The sequence below is a fragment of the Equus asinus genome, chromosome 10 (assembly GCF_041296235.1).
Source record: "Equus asinus isolate D_3611 breed Donkey chromosome 10, EquAss-T2T_v2, whole genome shotgun sequence".
In the NCBI taxonomy this organism is placed as follows: Eukaryota; Metazoa; Chordata; class Mammalia; order Perissodactyla; family Equidae; genus Equus; species Equus asinus.
In genome coordinates, this window is record NC_091799.1 from 18407160 (window position 1) to 18422462 (window position 15303).

Consider the following 15303-nt stretch of genomic DNA (forward strand, 5'->3'; position numbering starts at 1 on the left):
TCTAGTCCTTAAGGGCCCGGCCTTCAGTCAGATGTGGGTTCTTAACCTCTCTGGGCATGAGTCCCCTCATACATAACACGTGGTTGATAGCATCGCCTGCTTAACAGAGTTACAGAGGATGAATCAGAAGGAGCAGATAAACGTTTATTCTACATGATGTCTACCGTATGAAAACTACTCAATAAATATTAGCTGTTATTATTGCTCTTATTATTAGGATGAATTTTCCTCAGGCAGTTAGGGAGAGTCCTGGGAAGGGGCGTCCGGCATAAATGATTACTAACTTTTTAAGGAGTTTTAAATAAGATGCCTTCCCCCCACTCCCCCCGCCCCCCCTGCAGCAGGAAGGGACATGGGCCCAAGCAGCGAGCCTCCTGGGACACGGCTGACACCACAGTTCAGCAGGGCATCTCCTCTCTAACCGTTGGCCTGGCAGTGCCACCTCCCCTGGAAAATACCTGGGACCCGAGAGCATGTCACCAGAACAAGGCAAGTGCAGAAAAGCAGCGGAGAGTTCAAGTTCCTCACGTGCAATGTGGTCTAGGCTCTAAATATAAACTCTTCTGTTTTGGCAAACTGATGTGTGAGGATGCTGGATCACGCTTTGCGAACATGAACAGAGCTGAGGACTTTCATGTTAAATCTCTAAATATGGCCCAGGATGAGAGCAAAGATTTCCAGCTCCACATAGAGGCTAGAAAAATTGTCATTATATAAGTCAGCTTCCCGGAAAGCAGGACAACTCCCTCCGAAGAGGGAAAGTTATGGAAACCGAATAAGGAAGAAAAGGAAGCTAAACCTCAGGGATCCAGGTCCTTACTCAACTGACCCAGAGACTAGCGACCGACCCTAACGACTGGCTAAACCCCACTAATCGGGCCTCAGTCATTTCCAGGCCTCGTGGAAGAGTGAGAGCCGACAGCAGGAATGGGCGCTCTTCCTGGATCAGCAGAGAGAACGTGTGAGAAGCCCCAGGCCGTTTTTGAGGCACCTACAGCAGCCATTTCAATGTCGGAGTCCAGGATAAGGCTCAGCCCCCTCGACAGGCAGACAGTAGCAGACAGACGAAGGGATCCCCCCATTCGAGGGCAGAGAAGCTAAACGACGTGCCAGACTGCAGATTCAGGCTCGGAGGGAGCCCAGGGCCTCCTAGCAACAGGAACGAGAACAGCTTATTGCACATAAGGGACCAGTCGTCCCTCCTTCTGAAGATAAGTGACACAGAAAAGCAGAGATGAAATTACACATCAATTTCTAATGATGAAATGGAAGAATTCTGTCCTCTTTCTAAGAGATTTAGGACACCAGGAAGTAGGAAGTAAACAGGAAGATTTCTAGAGTGTCAGGGTCCCAAGAAACCAGGGCCCCTCGGTTCTTGCTCCAGACAGCTTGCTGTTCCCCTCTTGTGTCTCTGGGTTGCAGTGCCACGTGCTCCTCGTACCAGGATCTTAAGTTCACCATCCCTTAGCAAGTTCCACCAACCATAACGTGGTCAGACACGCCTGGCTTTGAATTTCAGCTCCATGGCACACTAGCTCTGTGAACTCAGGCAAGTTACTTACCCTCTCTGAGCCTGTTTCCTCAGCTGTAGCATGGGCTTAAAAAGATATTTGTCTCCGTGGAAAGATTAAAAGCTATCATAAGGTGCTTACACAACATCTGACACATAGTAGCCACTAAATAAATACTGGTTACTCTAAACTGTCAGAGACTTTACTTGTTTTGGTCAACACTATGCCCCATGTGTCTTTCGAGTGCCTGGTTCATAGCAGGCTGCCCAATAAATACGTGTGGAAGAAATGATCATGAATAAATGATAACCTCTGCTTGCCTTTCTTCTGCTGGAACGCAGGTGGGTTCCTGCCCTCTCCCTGCTTCCCTCCTCCACCCAGGCCCCCAGCCGCCATGAGATATTCTGACATACGCTCAGGTACGTTTGATGTTACTTTCACCACTATTCACTCATCTTTTTCATTCTCATCCTCTTTTCTCTAACATTCTGGAACGCATTCCTCCTCTAGTATGTATGTGTCCACTAAGTTTCTGATAAAGACACGTGCCCCTGGAACCTATCTGGTTCTCCACTATGAATAAAGGCTTCTGGTAATTCCCTGCAAGGTTCCTTTTCATGATGATCTCTACCAGTGCCTTCAAAATTCTCTCTCTAAATAAAAAATAGCAACCATACCAAATGCTGGTGAGGATGTGGAGCACCTGGCCCACTCACACACTGCGGTGGGAACATACAACGGCAAGCTGAGCCTCTTTGGAAAACAGTTCAATGGTGTCTCATAAAATTACACACGCAGTTACCACACGACCCAGCAATTGCACTCTTGTGTATTTAGTCCAGAGAAATGAAAACACACATTCACAAAACTCTTTACGCAAATGTTCATGATAGCTTTCTTCCCAATAGTCCAAAACTGGAAAAATGCTATAAGTCCTTGACAGAGTGAAGGGTTGAACAAACCGTGGTACATCCATCCCGTGGAATATCACTCAACAAGGAAAAGGAACACACTGCTGAGAAGCAGAACAACTTGGATAAATCTCCAGGGAATTATGCTGAGTGAAAAAACCAATCCTAGGTGGTGGCACACTGCATGATTCCATTTATATAACAATCTTGAAGCGACAAAATTACAGGGACGCAGGAGTGGTTATAAATGGGCAACGCGAGGCATCCCATGGTGATGGAGCCATTCTGTATCCTGCCTGTGGTGGTGGATAAAGAACCTACACATGTGACAAAATTGCATGTAAAAGTGGGGAAATCTAGACCAACGGATAGTACTGATGACAGTTTCCTGGCTGTGACACTGTACCATCGTTATGGAAGATGTTACCCTTGGGGCATCTGCATAAAGGGTACATGGGATCTCTCTGTGTTCTTTTTTTTTTTCCCCCGAGGAAGATTAGCCCTGAGCTAACTACTGCCAATCCTCCTCTTTTTGCTGAGGAAGACTGGCCCTGAGCTAACATCTGTGCCCATCTTCCTCTACTTTATATGTGGGATGCCTACCACAGCACGGTGTGCCAGGCAGTGCCATGTCTGCACCCAGGATCCGAACTGGTGAACCCCGGGCTGCCAAAGCAGAACGAGCGAACTTAACTGCTGCGCCACCGGGCCGGCCCCTCTGTGTTATTTTTTATAACTACAAATGAATCTATGAGTCTCTCAAAATAAAAAGTTTAATTAAAAAAACTGAGTTGAAGTTCTTTCACTCATTCAATAAACCGTGACTGAGCAGCTCTGAGGACCCAGGTACCAGGCCAGGTGCTGACCCTGCGATGTGCGGTGCCTGCTCTCACAGTGCTCACAATGCAGTGGGAAAGGATAAAGTACACAGCACTTCATGGGGATGAAAATATTGTGCAAGCAAAGCACACCTGTGTAGAGCAAGCTGGGTACATTCTGGAAGAGCCTCTTTCATCCTGCTCATAAGCAGCACGTGCCATCTTGAGGTGCCGGTGCCCAGCGCAGAAGCCTGGGGGTCTGTCACACTCTTCTCAGCTCAAGACCCACCACCAAGAAAGCTGGGAACCGCTGCCTCAAAATGATTCCTGCCAGGGGCTGGCCCCGTGGCCAAGTGGTTAAGTTCGCGCGCTCCGCTGCAGGCGGCCCAGTGTTTCGTTGGTTCGAATCCTGGGCGCGGACATGGCACTGCTCATCAGACCACGCTGAGGCAGCGTCCCACATGCCACAACTAGAAGAACCCACAACGAAGAATACACAACTATGTACCGGGGGGCTTTGGGGAGAAAAAGGAAAAAATAAAATCTTTAAAAAAAAAAAAAAATGATTCCTGCCAAGTGTAATATCTGCACATTCGCTCTCGCCCTTCCCCACTCTTCACCGACCCCTCCTGCTCCTTTCATGTAAGGTCAAGACTGGAGGGCCTCCCAGCTCAGAGTATAACTTGCCCACAGGAGACCTACGCATGCCTGACCACGGTGTTAAACAGAAACTTATTCAAGGAAAGAAAAATCAGCAGACGACATATGTTGCTGCATACCTTCCTTGATCACCTGCAGATTTTACCTCTTTGGGGAAATCTCTTCAAAGCCTGTCTCAGAGTCTCCCCACTGAGATTCACCAGGTCTGCCTCCAGCTGCGCCCAGACCCAGAAGGGAGGCACGCTCGCCGGAGCGGGCGCTTCCGAACAGTCCCCTGGGCGGCAGGAATCAAGAACACCCACATCATTCCGACCCGTGTTACTCAGTGTGGTCCTCGGACCTGAGCTGGTTAGAAATGCAGACTCAGGCCCCACCCCAGAGCTAATGAAACAGAATCAGTGTTTTAACAAGACTCTCGAGGATCCACGTGCACACTGAAATTTGAGAAGAACTGATTCTGGAACTTGGTTCTCAAACCCAGCTACATATCAGAATCACCTCAATTTTTTCTCTACAGTCATGCACCGCATAACGACATTTTGATCAACGACGGACCACACATACAATGGTGGTCCCGTAAGATTAGTACCATGTAGCCTCGGTGTGTAGTGGGCTGTATCACCTAGGTCTGTGTAAGTACACTCCGATGTCTGCAAAATGACAGTCACCTAACGATGCAGAATGTCTTCCCGTCATTAAGTGACGCATGACTGTAATTTGTTTTATTATGAAATATTTCAAAACTCAGGAAAAGAAAGGATAATCTAATGAACAGTATGGATAGACTTGAAACCCCTATGTACCTCTCTTTGATTCCATTTTCATCTCTCCTTCCCCTGAAACAATCCCTAAATAATTTGGCTTATACTTCCTGCTCATATTTTTATATTTGTACTAACTATACAGTTATTCATAAACAACATACAGTATTGCTTAGCATGTTTTAAAATTTTACTCAAATGAATACCATACTGTGCATATCTTCCTGCAACTGACTTCTCTGGGTGGACCATTTGTTCCTGAGATTTATAGACGCTGATACCTGAGGCTCTAATTCATTCACGGACCCTGCTGGACGGCACCCCACTGCTCCTCTCTCCTCCTATGGTGGGACATCTCAGTTGTTTCCCATTTGTAAACAACACTGTAATGACCATCCTTTTACATCTCTCCCTGAATCCAAGTGCAATCAGGTTCCTAGATTACATTCCAGGAGTGGAATCGCTGGGTCATATATGCATCCTTATTTTTTCTACATATTGCCAAATTTGCTTTCCAAAGTGAGTATACCAATTCACTCTCCCATCAGCAGTGTGTGAGTCTGATTTGCTCCATATCCTGGTCAACACTTGGTATTGTCAGAAATTGGTTTTTGTCAGCCTGAAGGATATGAAATGGTGTCTCAGTGAGGCGTGGTTTTTTTTTTTTTTTTTGAGGAAGATTAGCCCTGGGCTAACATCTGCTGCCAATCCTCCTCTTTTTGCTGAGGAAGACTGACCCTGAGCTAACATCCGTGCCCATCTTCCTCTACTTTATATGTGGGACACCTGCCACAGTGTGGCCTGCCACGCGGTGCCACATCCACACCCGGGATCCAAACTGGTGAACCCCGGGCCACTGAAGCGGAACATATGCACTTAACCGCTGCGCCACCGGGCTGGCGCCAGTAAGGCACGGTTTTAATTTGCATTCCCCTGATAACACAAGAGCTTGACCCTCTTTTCCTATGCTTTTCTATGATCTGCCTATTCTAAATCCTTCGCCCACTCCCTTTTTGTAGTTGTTGGTCTCATTCTAATTGATTTGTAGGAATTATTCGTATATTCTGAATACCAGTCCTTTTTTGGTTAACAAATTACAGATGTCTTCTTCCAGACAGTGATTTTTCTTTTTTAACTTACTCCTGGTATCTTTTATTGTGCAGAAACTTAAAAATTTTAACAGAGACCTTTTCAATCCTTTCTTTACAGTCTTTGTTTTTCTGAATTAAGAAATCCTTCACTACCACGACATTATAAAGATAGTCCCCACTGCTCCCTGAGAAAGTTTTAAAGTTCCCTTAATACATATTCATCTAAATATATAAATGCTCAGTTCCCACCCCAACCCTTCTCGATCAAAATTTCCAGGAGTGGGATCTCAGCACCTGTATTTTTAAGCAGAATAAATTCCAAAGCTGACACTGAGAAATGCTGACCGACCCACTTCCTACCCACGGATGCTGGTGGAGGGCACGCGTCTACGACACCCCAGGAAACCATCCCATCTCTGCCTCCTTCGCCTCTTTCTGTTTCCAAACTTTAAGCGCTCCCTAAGGTCTGTCCTTTGATGGATTTATCCACTCTTACAGCATCAACGCTACTGACAAGTCTCAAATTTACACCTCTGGCTTAATTTACACTCAGTTGCCTTTCCTAATTCTCCCAGAAGCACAGCAGATCAGTCTGGTTTTTCCAAACCTCACCCAATAACTTGGCTTCTCGCTTCTGTGGGGCGTGATTACCCTCAGTCTCCAAGCCACAGCACGACTTCTGATTCTCCCTGTTTCCAGCTCTACCATCAGTCATCGGGTACCGTTGTGATCGTCTCCTGTATTTAGCCAGCCCAGCCCCTCAGTCTCCGGTGCTCACGCCTGACACCCAGATTCCTACAATAGCCTCCTACAATAGTCAGTTCCTGCCTCCTTATCACAGGATCTCAGGGCCGAACGGACGTCCAGAGACTTCCAGGTCCAGAGGCTTAAAGACCATCTGGTGGCCATCCTGTTATCTGTGACTGAATTCTCTACCAGATCCTCGAAAAAGAGCTACCCAGCCTCTACTTACACACCATTAGTGATAGAAACACAGTACGCCCCAAGGCCCTCCATTCTTCCGACTAAAAACAGGTTTTTTTTCTATGGTGAGTTGAAATCCATCACACCTTAATCACCACCGGCTAGTCCTACATCTTTACCCTTTCATGTTTTCTTCTTTCCCATCACTGACACCCCGGCCCCATCTGGTCCGGCCCACCTTCTCCCCTCCCAGCACTCCAGGCCCCCGGTCTTGCCTCCCTTTCCTTTAGCTTGCCGAGCTCCTTCTCATCTTAAGAGCTGGGATGCTCTCTCCAAACTCCTTCTTCTTCCCCGACTAGAAATTACAAAGAGGGTGTTGGATTAACATCTGCCTCCCCAACGAGAACAGAAGCTTCACAATGGTAGATCCCCTGGTGCTTTTGTTCGACGCACAATCCTCAGCACCTAACATAATACCTTATTATGGCGCAGAGGAAGCTCTTAGTGGGGTTTTGTTAAGTGATGAAGGAATGAATGAATGAATGAATGAAAGCAAGCCAGCCAGCCCTTGGGTGCCATATAAAACAACTTAAGCTCACTTCCACAGGAAAGCCCTTGAATCATCGGAGGAGAGCCATCACGTCCCCTGGGGTCTTCCTTCCTTACAGGGGCCTGGGGTTCACCCAGGAGGGTGAGGGCAGCTATACCGCGCTTGTACCTAGACAAGGAGCCGGGCAAACACACAGACACTTCAGAAGCTTCCCTGGGGCCGGGCTTGGAGGGACGCCCACGTGCCCACAATGCCACTGTCGGCCGTTGTTGGAAGTGAGCTTCATTATACAGCATATTTGTGACATTTGTTTTTGAGTCAGACATAAAAATCCTGTAAATCTTGCTTCAGGTTAATCTCAAAGAATTCATCTCAGAGGTTAATACAACGCCAGCAATATGAGCAAAGAAAAAACCGCTGTGGGAGCCATCACAGTGAGCAAATCTGACATCCTTCCCCAGCCGTCATGATAAAGCTTACACTTCCTGCGTCCAGTGACCGGGGTTTGTCAATAAACGGGTAACACAACTAAGTGCAGCTGAGTGACACGGTTACAGTAAAAAGTGGATCAGCTGAAAGTGCCAAACTCATCCAACTTCTACTTAAGATTCTTGTATTTTATTGCATGTAAATTCCATCTCAATAAAAAAATACTAAAAAAAGTCATACAGAGAAAACATAGAATTCTGACCCCAAACTTAAATAAATTAATATCTATATATGCAGAGAAATTATATGTGCATAAGCGTTGCCTGATATTTACTCAGCCGTGTCGAACCACCACGAACTCACTGCCTGACCTTAGGTAAGAAACATCCCCTTCACAGGCCTCAGTTTGTACAACTGTAAAATGGGGCTTGATTAATGAACTAATTCAGTGAATATGGAAAACTGTGGTACCTGCCTCATGGGGCAGTTGGATTTAATGAGAAAGTGCATATGAGGCACTTAGCATGTTGTCTAGTTAGAGCGCAATAAATATTTGAATAGACAGAGGCTGTGCATCCACACTTGTCATTTGGGAAGGAGACGTATGCTATGCTTGAGAAACAATGCAAAGAAGGAAACAGTCTCTTTGTGGCAAGCTAGGGACAAGCTAGAATTTGCTGTGATCTAAAATTTTCTCACTTTAGGAACACAGTGTTTGGGGAAGAAAAACTTTTCCTCTACCCTCTTACGTTCTGTCACCAGGGCCTGCAAATTAAATTGGCAAAAGACAGATTAACAAGAGAAAAGGCATACAAATTTTATTTTTAATTAGAAAAGAAAATCCAAAGAAGTAGTTAGACTCAGGGGCTTATATAACATTTTAGCAAAGGACGAAAAATTGTGGAGAAGTGAATAGACAAAAGAAAAGGGATTTTGCACTTCTAAAGGTGGTAAATCATGGTAAGATAAATATATGAGAGAAACTAATAGCAGAAAAGGGTTATTTAGTAGAGTTGGTTTATGCAGACTCATCTTGTGCCTTCTCTGTCTCTGGTGATAAGGGTTGTTCTCCTCTTGGTCCAGGAGAGGGCAGGGGACACCTTTACAGAAGGGAAAATTTTGACCTGCTTTTACGCAGATAGGAGGACGGTGGAGAGTCCTTCCTGTATCTGCTTTTTCACAATTACCTTCAGCTCAAAATAATCCTTACGCCAAAGTGACATATTTTGGGACGGCATACTCTGATTCCCTTCATAGCCAACACCAAGAGGTAAAAAATCCTTCGTCTCAAGCATGAAAATAAATGCTTGTGGAACCGACATGAACTTTACCTTGGGACAACCTGGGGGAGGGAGAAGGCCCAGGCTACTTTTTAAATGATCTCTGTCTTGTTCTCTAAGTTTATGGACCAATTTAGATCCATTCCACGCTCACCTGTGCTCAGTTTGCCTCCAGGCACATTCAGACTATGTGGGGGAAGGAAAGCAGCTTCTTCTCTGCTTTTAAGGTCAAACTATATTTCTGAAAGATTTTCCGGAATGTTTACTTCACTAAGCTACTCTGAGCCTGAGATAGGCTAAGAAAACGAGACTATGGAACCAAGGGTGCGGGAGAGTAGTGGGGGAACGGGGGATGCTCTTCAGAGAAAGCCAAATAATAGATGAACCAAAGGTACAGAAATATAGGCGGCCAAACATTTTAACGAAGAACATTTACTACTGTCAGAGGAGACAAGGGCACAACCAGCCTGCTTCCGAGGCCAAAATGGGACTTATAAAAACGAGTATTGACTAAGGTGAATTTGGGGCAGGACAGCCTAACTATTTCCTTTTGCCTCTTAAAAGCAATGATTAAAGAGAGTAATATTATCTAGTCGCTATTTATAGTGCGTCCTTATGGGGTTCTGTACTGTACTTTGAGGTGAGGTGAGCACCAGAAATGGGTTGCTGGCCCTTGAGGACTATAAAATTGGAAAGAATAGAAAACTCCAATAGTCAAAGGAATACAATTCTTAGTAACGGCATAACCTCCCTGAGGAATGATGATTGCTCTTAGCGGTTGCTCCTCCAGAGGATGCTGAGCTCAGTGGCAGGTAGGGCACATGCAGGTTCTGTTCCCAGAAATGGGCCAGGATGTCCCAGCACAGTGAGGTCATACTCCTCTCGGTTCCTAGATCACAAGGAGGGCGCAGCAACACAAGCTTTAACTCCGCGTCACCCTTGGATGGCGACAGCCACATTCCTCTCCCTTCAATTCAGGCCACCTCCCTCCCTGGGGACCACACTGCTCCTGCGCCTTCCGATGTTACCTCCACGGTAACGACTCCCCGAACCAAATCTCCAACTCCGATCTTTCTCTCCAGCTGCAGACTCAGACTTCCAACAGCCGGACATAGTTCCATGGACACCCTGGCAGCCCCCAAAACAGAAAATGCCCCAAATCCCACTTGCTCCCACTGCTGCATTCGCATCTCGGTGAGCAGAACTGCCATCTTTTTCCTAGTCACTCAAGGTACAAAGTTCAGGGCCATCCCCCATGTCTTCTCTCACATCCAACAACTAATGACTCACCAGGCCCTGTTCCTGCTGCCTGCACGGAGCTGCTTGTGAAAGGTGGATGTCTGCGTCTGTGTATTTGTATCTCATTCTTCGAGGAGGTAACACACGCACTTGGTTCAAAACCCAGAGTCTAGACGGCTGTACTGGGGCAAGTCTCCCCTCTCCTGCCCCTCGCAGCCCCCAGTTCCTCTCCCACTGGCCACCTGTACTGTTTATCACGGATCTCCCAGCGGTGCGGTACGCATTTATAAAGAAATAAAAAGAAAAATTCCCTTCCTTTTTTTTACACAAATGGTAGCATACTATACACAGTTCTACTCCTTGTTTTTGTTACTTTTTTCATCTAAAATATCTTGGTGATCTTTCCACATCAGTACCAAAAAAGGTCTGGATTCTTTGTCACGGTCACGTAGTATCCCACTGAGTAGATGGACCATATTTTATTTAACCAATTCCCTCGGTAAATGGTTTTCAGTCTTTCGCTATCGCTAAGAAACTGCAACGCGAGCCTTGTACGTGCCATGTTGCACCTGAGGACATGCGTAGAGTTCCACAATGTCTTTCAGTCCCTCGCCCCTTCTCTCCTTTCCATTCTTACCTTCTCTGCTTTAGCTCCAAGCCTCATCTTTGCAGAAGCCTCTTTACTGGCATCTCTGCTCGATTACGCTTAACTTACACCCAGCAATATTTAGCGAGCACTTTCTACATGCCAGATACTCTGCTAAGACAGGGAAGAACAAGAGAATAAAAACAAGCAAAACCAGACCAAACCCCTCCTAACCAGACCCACACACACCCTCACCTGTCTCGCACCTGTGGGAGCTTTTAGAGTTTATCAACAAGGCAAGCCGCTCTCTGCTCTGCATTTGGAATTGGTTGAGAAGTAATGATGGGAGTCAGGCAAATGGAAATCACAATATCAATTTCCTTACTGTCAGAGTTTCACTGGTAAACGTGGGGGCCAATAGGCTTCCTGTTACATACCCCCAAAGTTAGACCTTGGACCAGCCCCCTGTGGGAGAGTCTGCTCTGGAGAGAGGCAGCCACCCGCCTGGCTGGTTGTGAGGGGAACCGCTGTCCCACGCCTGCCAGGCCCCAACAAGGGAGACACAGCAGAAGATAAACATGGCAACTTTCCTCAACAGATCAAAAAGTAAACCATTGCTAACTCAGCCTAGTGAGAGAAATTAAGTCTGAATTACACTTTTTAAGAAATTCAACTTTTTGGTAGGATATATAGAATAATTAATCACAGCAAGGGTTGATAGTGAAAAAGAATTAGCAGATAATTCAGAGGGGAGTAAAAACTTTTCAAACTTTCTTCCTTCCCCTCCTGACTAACATCATTTTAAGGCAGAATGGCTCTGAAGAACCATCTTTCTAATAGCTTTCCTTTGTTTTTTTCCTAATATATTGAGCTAAAATCCCTTTGTGAAGGAATTTTACATTTAGGGTCGGTGATAGCCCTAAGACAAGGCTATGACTTAGGAGAAGTGAGGAACGCAGACAGACTGGCCCTGCCTCCCGCCCTCCCTCCCCAGCCGCAAGTGCATCTCAGAGGTGCCTCACGGCTTCCTAATCATCAAACGCAATTGTCCAATTGTCGTCTCTTACTGTTGACCTTCGCACTTTCTGTTACATTCAACTCCGTGAGCCAGATCCCTGGGTCCCACCACTAGAGATTCTAATTAAATAAGTTCTGTGATCTACATTTTTGAAAGAAACTTCCTAAGTTATTTTCGTGATGGGTCACCGAGCCCTCCTCCTCCTCTTGAAACTCCTCCGCTGGCTTCCGTGACCCCTCAGAATTCTGTTCTCCTATCTCCTGACCACTCCTTTCCTCCCCCAAGGCTGCTCTGCTCACCAGGACAAGCAAGAGCTATCCCCTCTGCCCCTGGTAACAGACACTGCCCCGCAGAACCAGGAATGCACACGTGACCCAGACTGGGCAACCAGAGTCTGTCCCCAGGGGTCTTCTAACTGATGGGGAAAATTCTTCCTCTCAAGTTGCAAAGCTGTAAGAGTACAGCCCCTGCTGCCGGAGACCACACTGTCGGCTCCCTGGTGGAAACGTGTGGATAGTGGGAGACAATGAGGCCAACAGGCAGAGAGGAGCAGGGCTAAGAGACGGGAGGTGTGGGAGCAAGAGGAAAATGGACTGACGACAGCATTTGAGTCCTTGCGTCTAGTGATCCCTAAAGTCAGATCTGTCCTTTTCCTTAGTTTGGTTTCTTGAACCTATACGTTCTCCTTTTTGGCCTAAACTCTTTTGAGTTGGGTTTCTGTCCCTTATAACCAACAAGCCCCTCCCTAGTCCATCTCTTCATTGGGTTCCCGGCCTCCTCGCTGTACACAGCTGTGAAATCAACTTTTTAAAATCAGAGCTCGAACCATCACTTGCCTGTCTCAAAAACCAGTCAGGGCCTCCCAATGTCCCAGCGATTGAGTACAGTATGTCCCCCAGTCTGATTTTCCAGACTTCCCACGACTTCACTAGCCAAGAGGCAAACCAGGATACAGACCCCTCCCCCATCGCTGCCTACTCAAATCCACTGAGGAAAAAGAAAAGAAGGACGGAAGGTTCTACTCCATTTCAAGGTCCATTTCACATTACTCTCTCTGACAAGACTTTCCTAAGTACCTCCTGCCCCCCAAGATGTAACTGAACCCCTCTTCAGCCCTGACGGCATTCATCCAATGATCTTTGCCTTATTCTCTCTTGTATTTCGTGCTGTCTCATCTCAGAGCCCTCTTACTCTTGGCAAGACCAACCACTCAGTTGCCAGAGTCAAAATTCAGGGTCATTTTCTCACCCCACCACCCATACATTCATCAGGTCCACTCCCATCTTCCTCTTTAATATTTCTGAACTCAATCTCATTGCTCCTGCCACTCACCAGAACACTTAATATCTCCTACTTGGCCACTCTAACACGTCTCCCTGCCACCAGCCTTATCCTACCGCAACCTAGCTGCCCACTGATGCCAGTTATCTTTCCAATAAGCAAAGCTGATCATGCTCTGCCCCACAGAGAGAGTAGAGAGCAAACTTCTCGGCAGGGTGGTTAAGCCCTCTCACTCCCCAGTGACTTGGCTGTGTCTGCCATCCCAGGCTTGCTGCCCACCACTCCCCAAGGAGCACCGGCCAGACCAGACTGTTCCCGGTTCCCTGAACTCCCAGAGTGCTTTATGCTGCTGGTCTTTGCACATATGGTCCCCTCAGCCTGGGAAGGCCTCCCCTCCCCTCTGCCTGGTAAAGTTCCCATCCTTCAAGTAGTTCCTCTGCTCAGAAATCTGTGGACTGCCCTAGGGGACAGCACTTTCATAACCCCCCACTTAATCTGGAAGGAGGTGCTTTCTTTGCAACCCCTGTGCCTAGTGCAAGGCCCAGCACAGCACACAGGTGCTCAGTACACTGTTTAACAGACAGCAGAAGCCTTTTCTGGCAAGGTCTTTGCGTTACCATGGTACCCAGCACAAGGCCCAGCTTGGTGCTTGGTCAACGTTAACGGAGTCCAGTAGGGTACTGTTATATTCTTCTCTCCACGGCACCAAGAAGCCCTGTGGACCCTGACATCCCACAAACACTTTGCTCCTGACTGCATGGCTGAGCACACCGAGGTTAGGAGATGGGCACTGGAGCTAGACAGACCTAGGTTCAAATCCCTACTCTGTCACTTACAAGCCGTGTGTCCTGGACAAGTCTCTCAACCCTTCTGGATCTCAGCTTCCTTATCTGTAAGATGGAGCTAACAATAGCTACCTCATGGTTTGTTTTTTTTGTGTGTGACGACTAAACGAGAAAAAGTATTTAGCATATTTGCGCAAGTGCCTGGTAATCGATAAATATTTGTTGAATGAATGAGTTAATGAATGAGCTGCCTAGAGAATGGCAGCGATTCTTAAAGACACATCTTTTTAGCCCGTTTTCCAGAGAACCTAACATCGAGCTCCGGGCCGAATCAGTTTCGAGTCTGGGGTCCAACCCCGCCCGCGCCCCCCATTCTCGCTAAGCCTTCGGTCGTCAATGACCAGGGCCTGGTCCCGCCCCTGACTGGATTATTCACCAATAGGACCCGGAAGGCACCGCCTCGGGCTGCTTTCGCTGTGTCTCATAGGCTCTTACGCAGTCCTGCCCGCCCCTTTGATCGCATCATCGCGCGGTGCATTCTGGGGCTAGTAGTCCAGAAAAGAGGCGCGGCCAAGCCAAACCACTGTGAGGACTGTCACTCTCGCCTGGAGCTCCCAGAGGAGGGGCGGCTTTTCTCCCCCCGCCACCTTCGGAGACGAAGCCCTCGCTTCCCCGTCCTCCCTTGCACCGCGCTTGGGTAGGTTACCAGCGGCTTCCAAGAAACAGCAGCATCTCATTCAGATAATTCAGGATTCGCTGAAATTTTAGATTCAGATCAAGGAGACATTCAATTCTGATATTCTCATAAATGGCCCCTTATAGGCATTTATGGGAGGTGTGGTGGTAGCTCTGAAAAGCCAACGGTGACCCCGGGCTTCCCCTGGTCTCCCTGAAGAACCCACTACGGAAGGAGCAATCATGAGTTTATCTACGTGAACCTTGGATATTTCAAACTGCATTCTCTCTCAGGATCAGAAAAGCTATCGGTGGCTCCCCACTGCCTCAGATATAAAGTTTCGACCCCTTAGCTAGGCATGTAAGGTGCATCATAACTGTTTTGTATTTATTTATGTGTGGTTACATTTTTAAAAGCAGCGTTTCTCAACATTTGCTGCACCTCAGAATCACCTGGGGAGCTTTATAAAATCCCGGTATTTGTGTCCCATCCTGGACCTCAGAATCTTGGAGGGATGGTGCAGGCTTCCATATGTTTGTAAAGCTCCTGGGGTGATTCTCATGTGCAGCCTGGGGGGAGCACCATCGGTTTAACACCTATCCAGGTTGCTGGAACATACTTTCACGGACCCAAGCCTTTGCTCTGCGACTGCCTCTATAGAAAGTGGCTGCCTTCCCCCTTTCCTGCCCAAGCTCAACCGTTAGCCTATTCCGCCCTGTCCTCTCGCAGAGTCTTTACTCCTCCAGCACTCACACACACTTCTTTTCCAGCAGCACCGGAGTT

At 47.2% G+C, this 15303-nt stretch overlaps 1 protein-coding gene across 3 annotated transcripts in view; it reads right to left on the bottom strand.

The window, feature by feature from the left end:
- The window catches only part of GARNL3 (GTPase activating Rap/RanGAP domain like 3), a 148130-nt gene that overhangs the window by 116320 nt on the left and 16507 nt on the right, over nucleotides 1–15303 (bottom strand). The window lies entirely within an intron of this gene.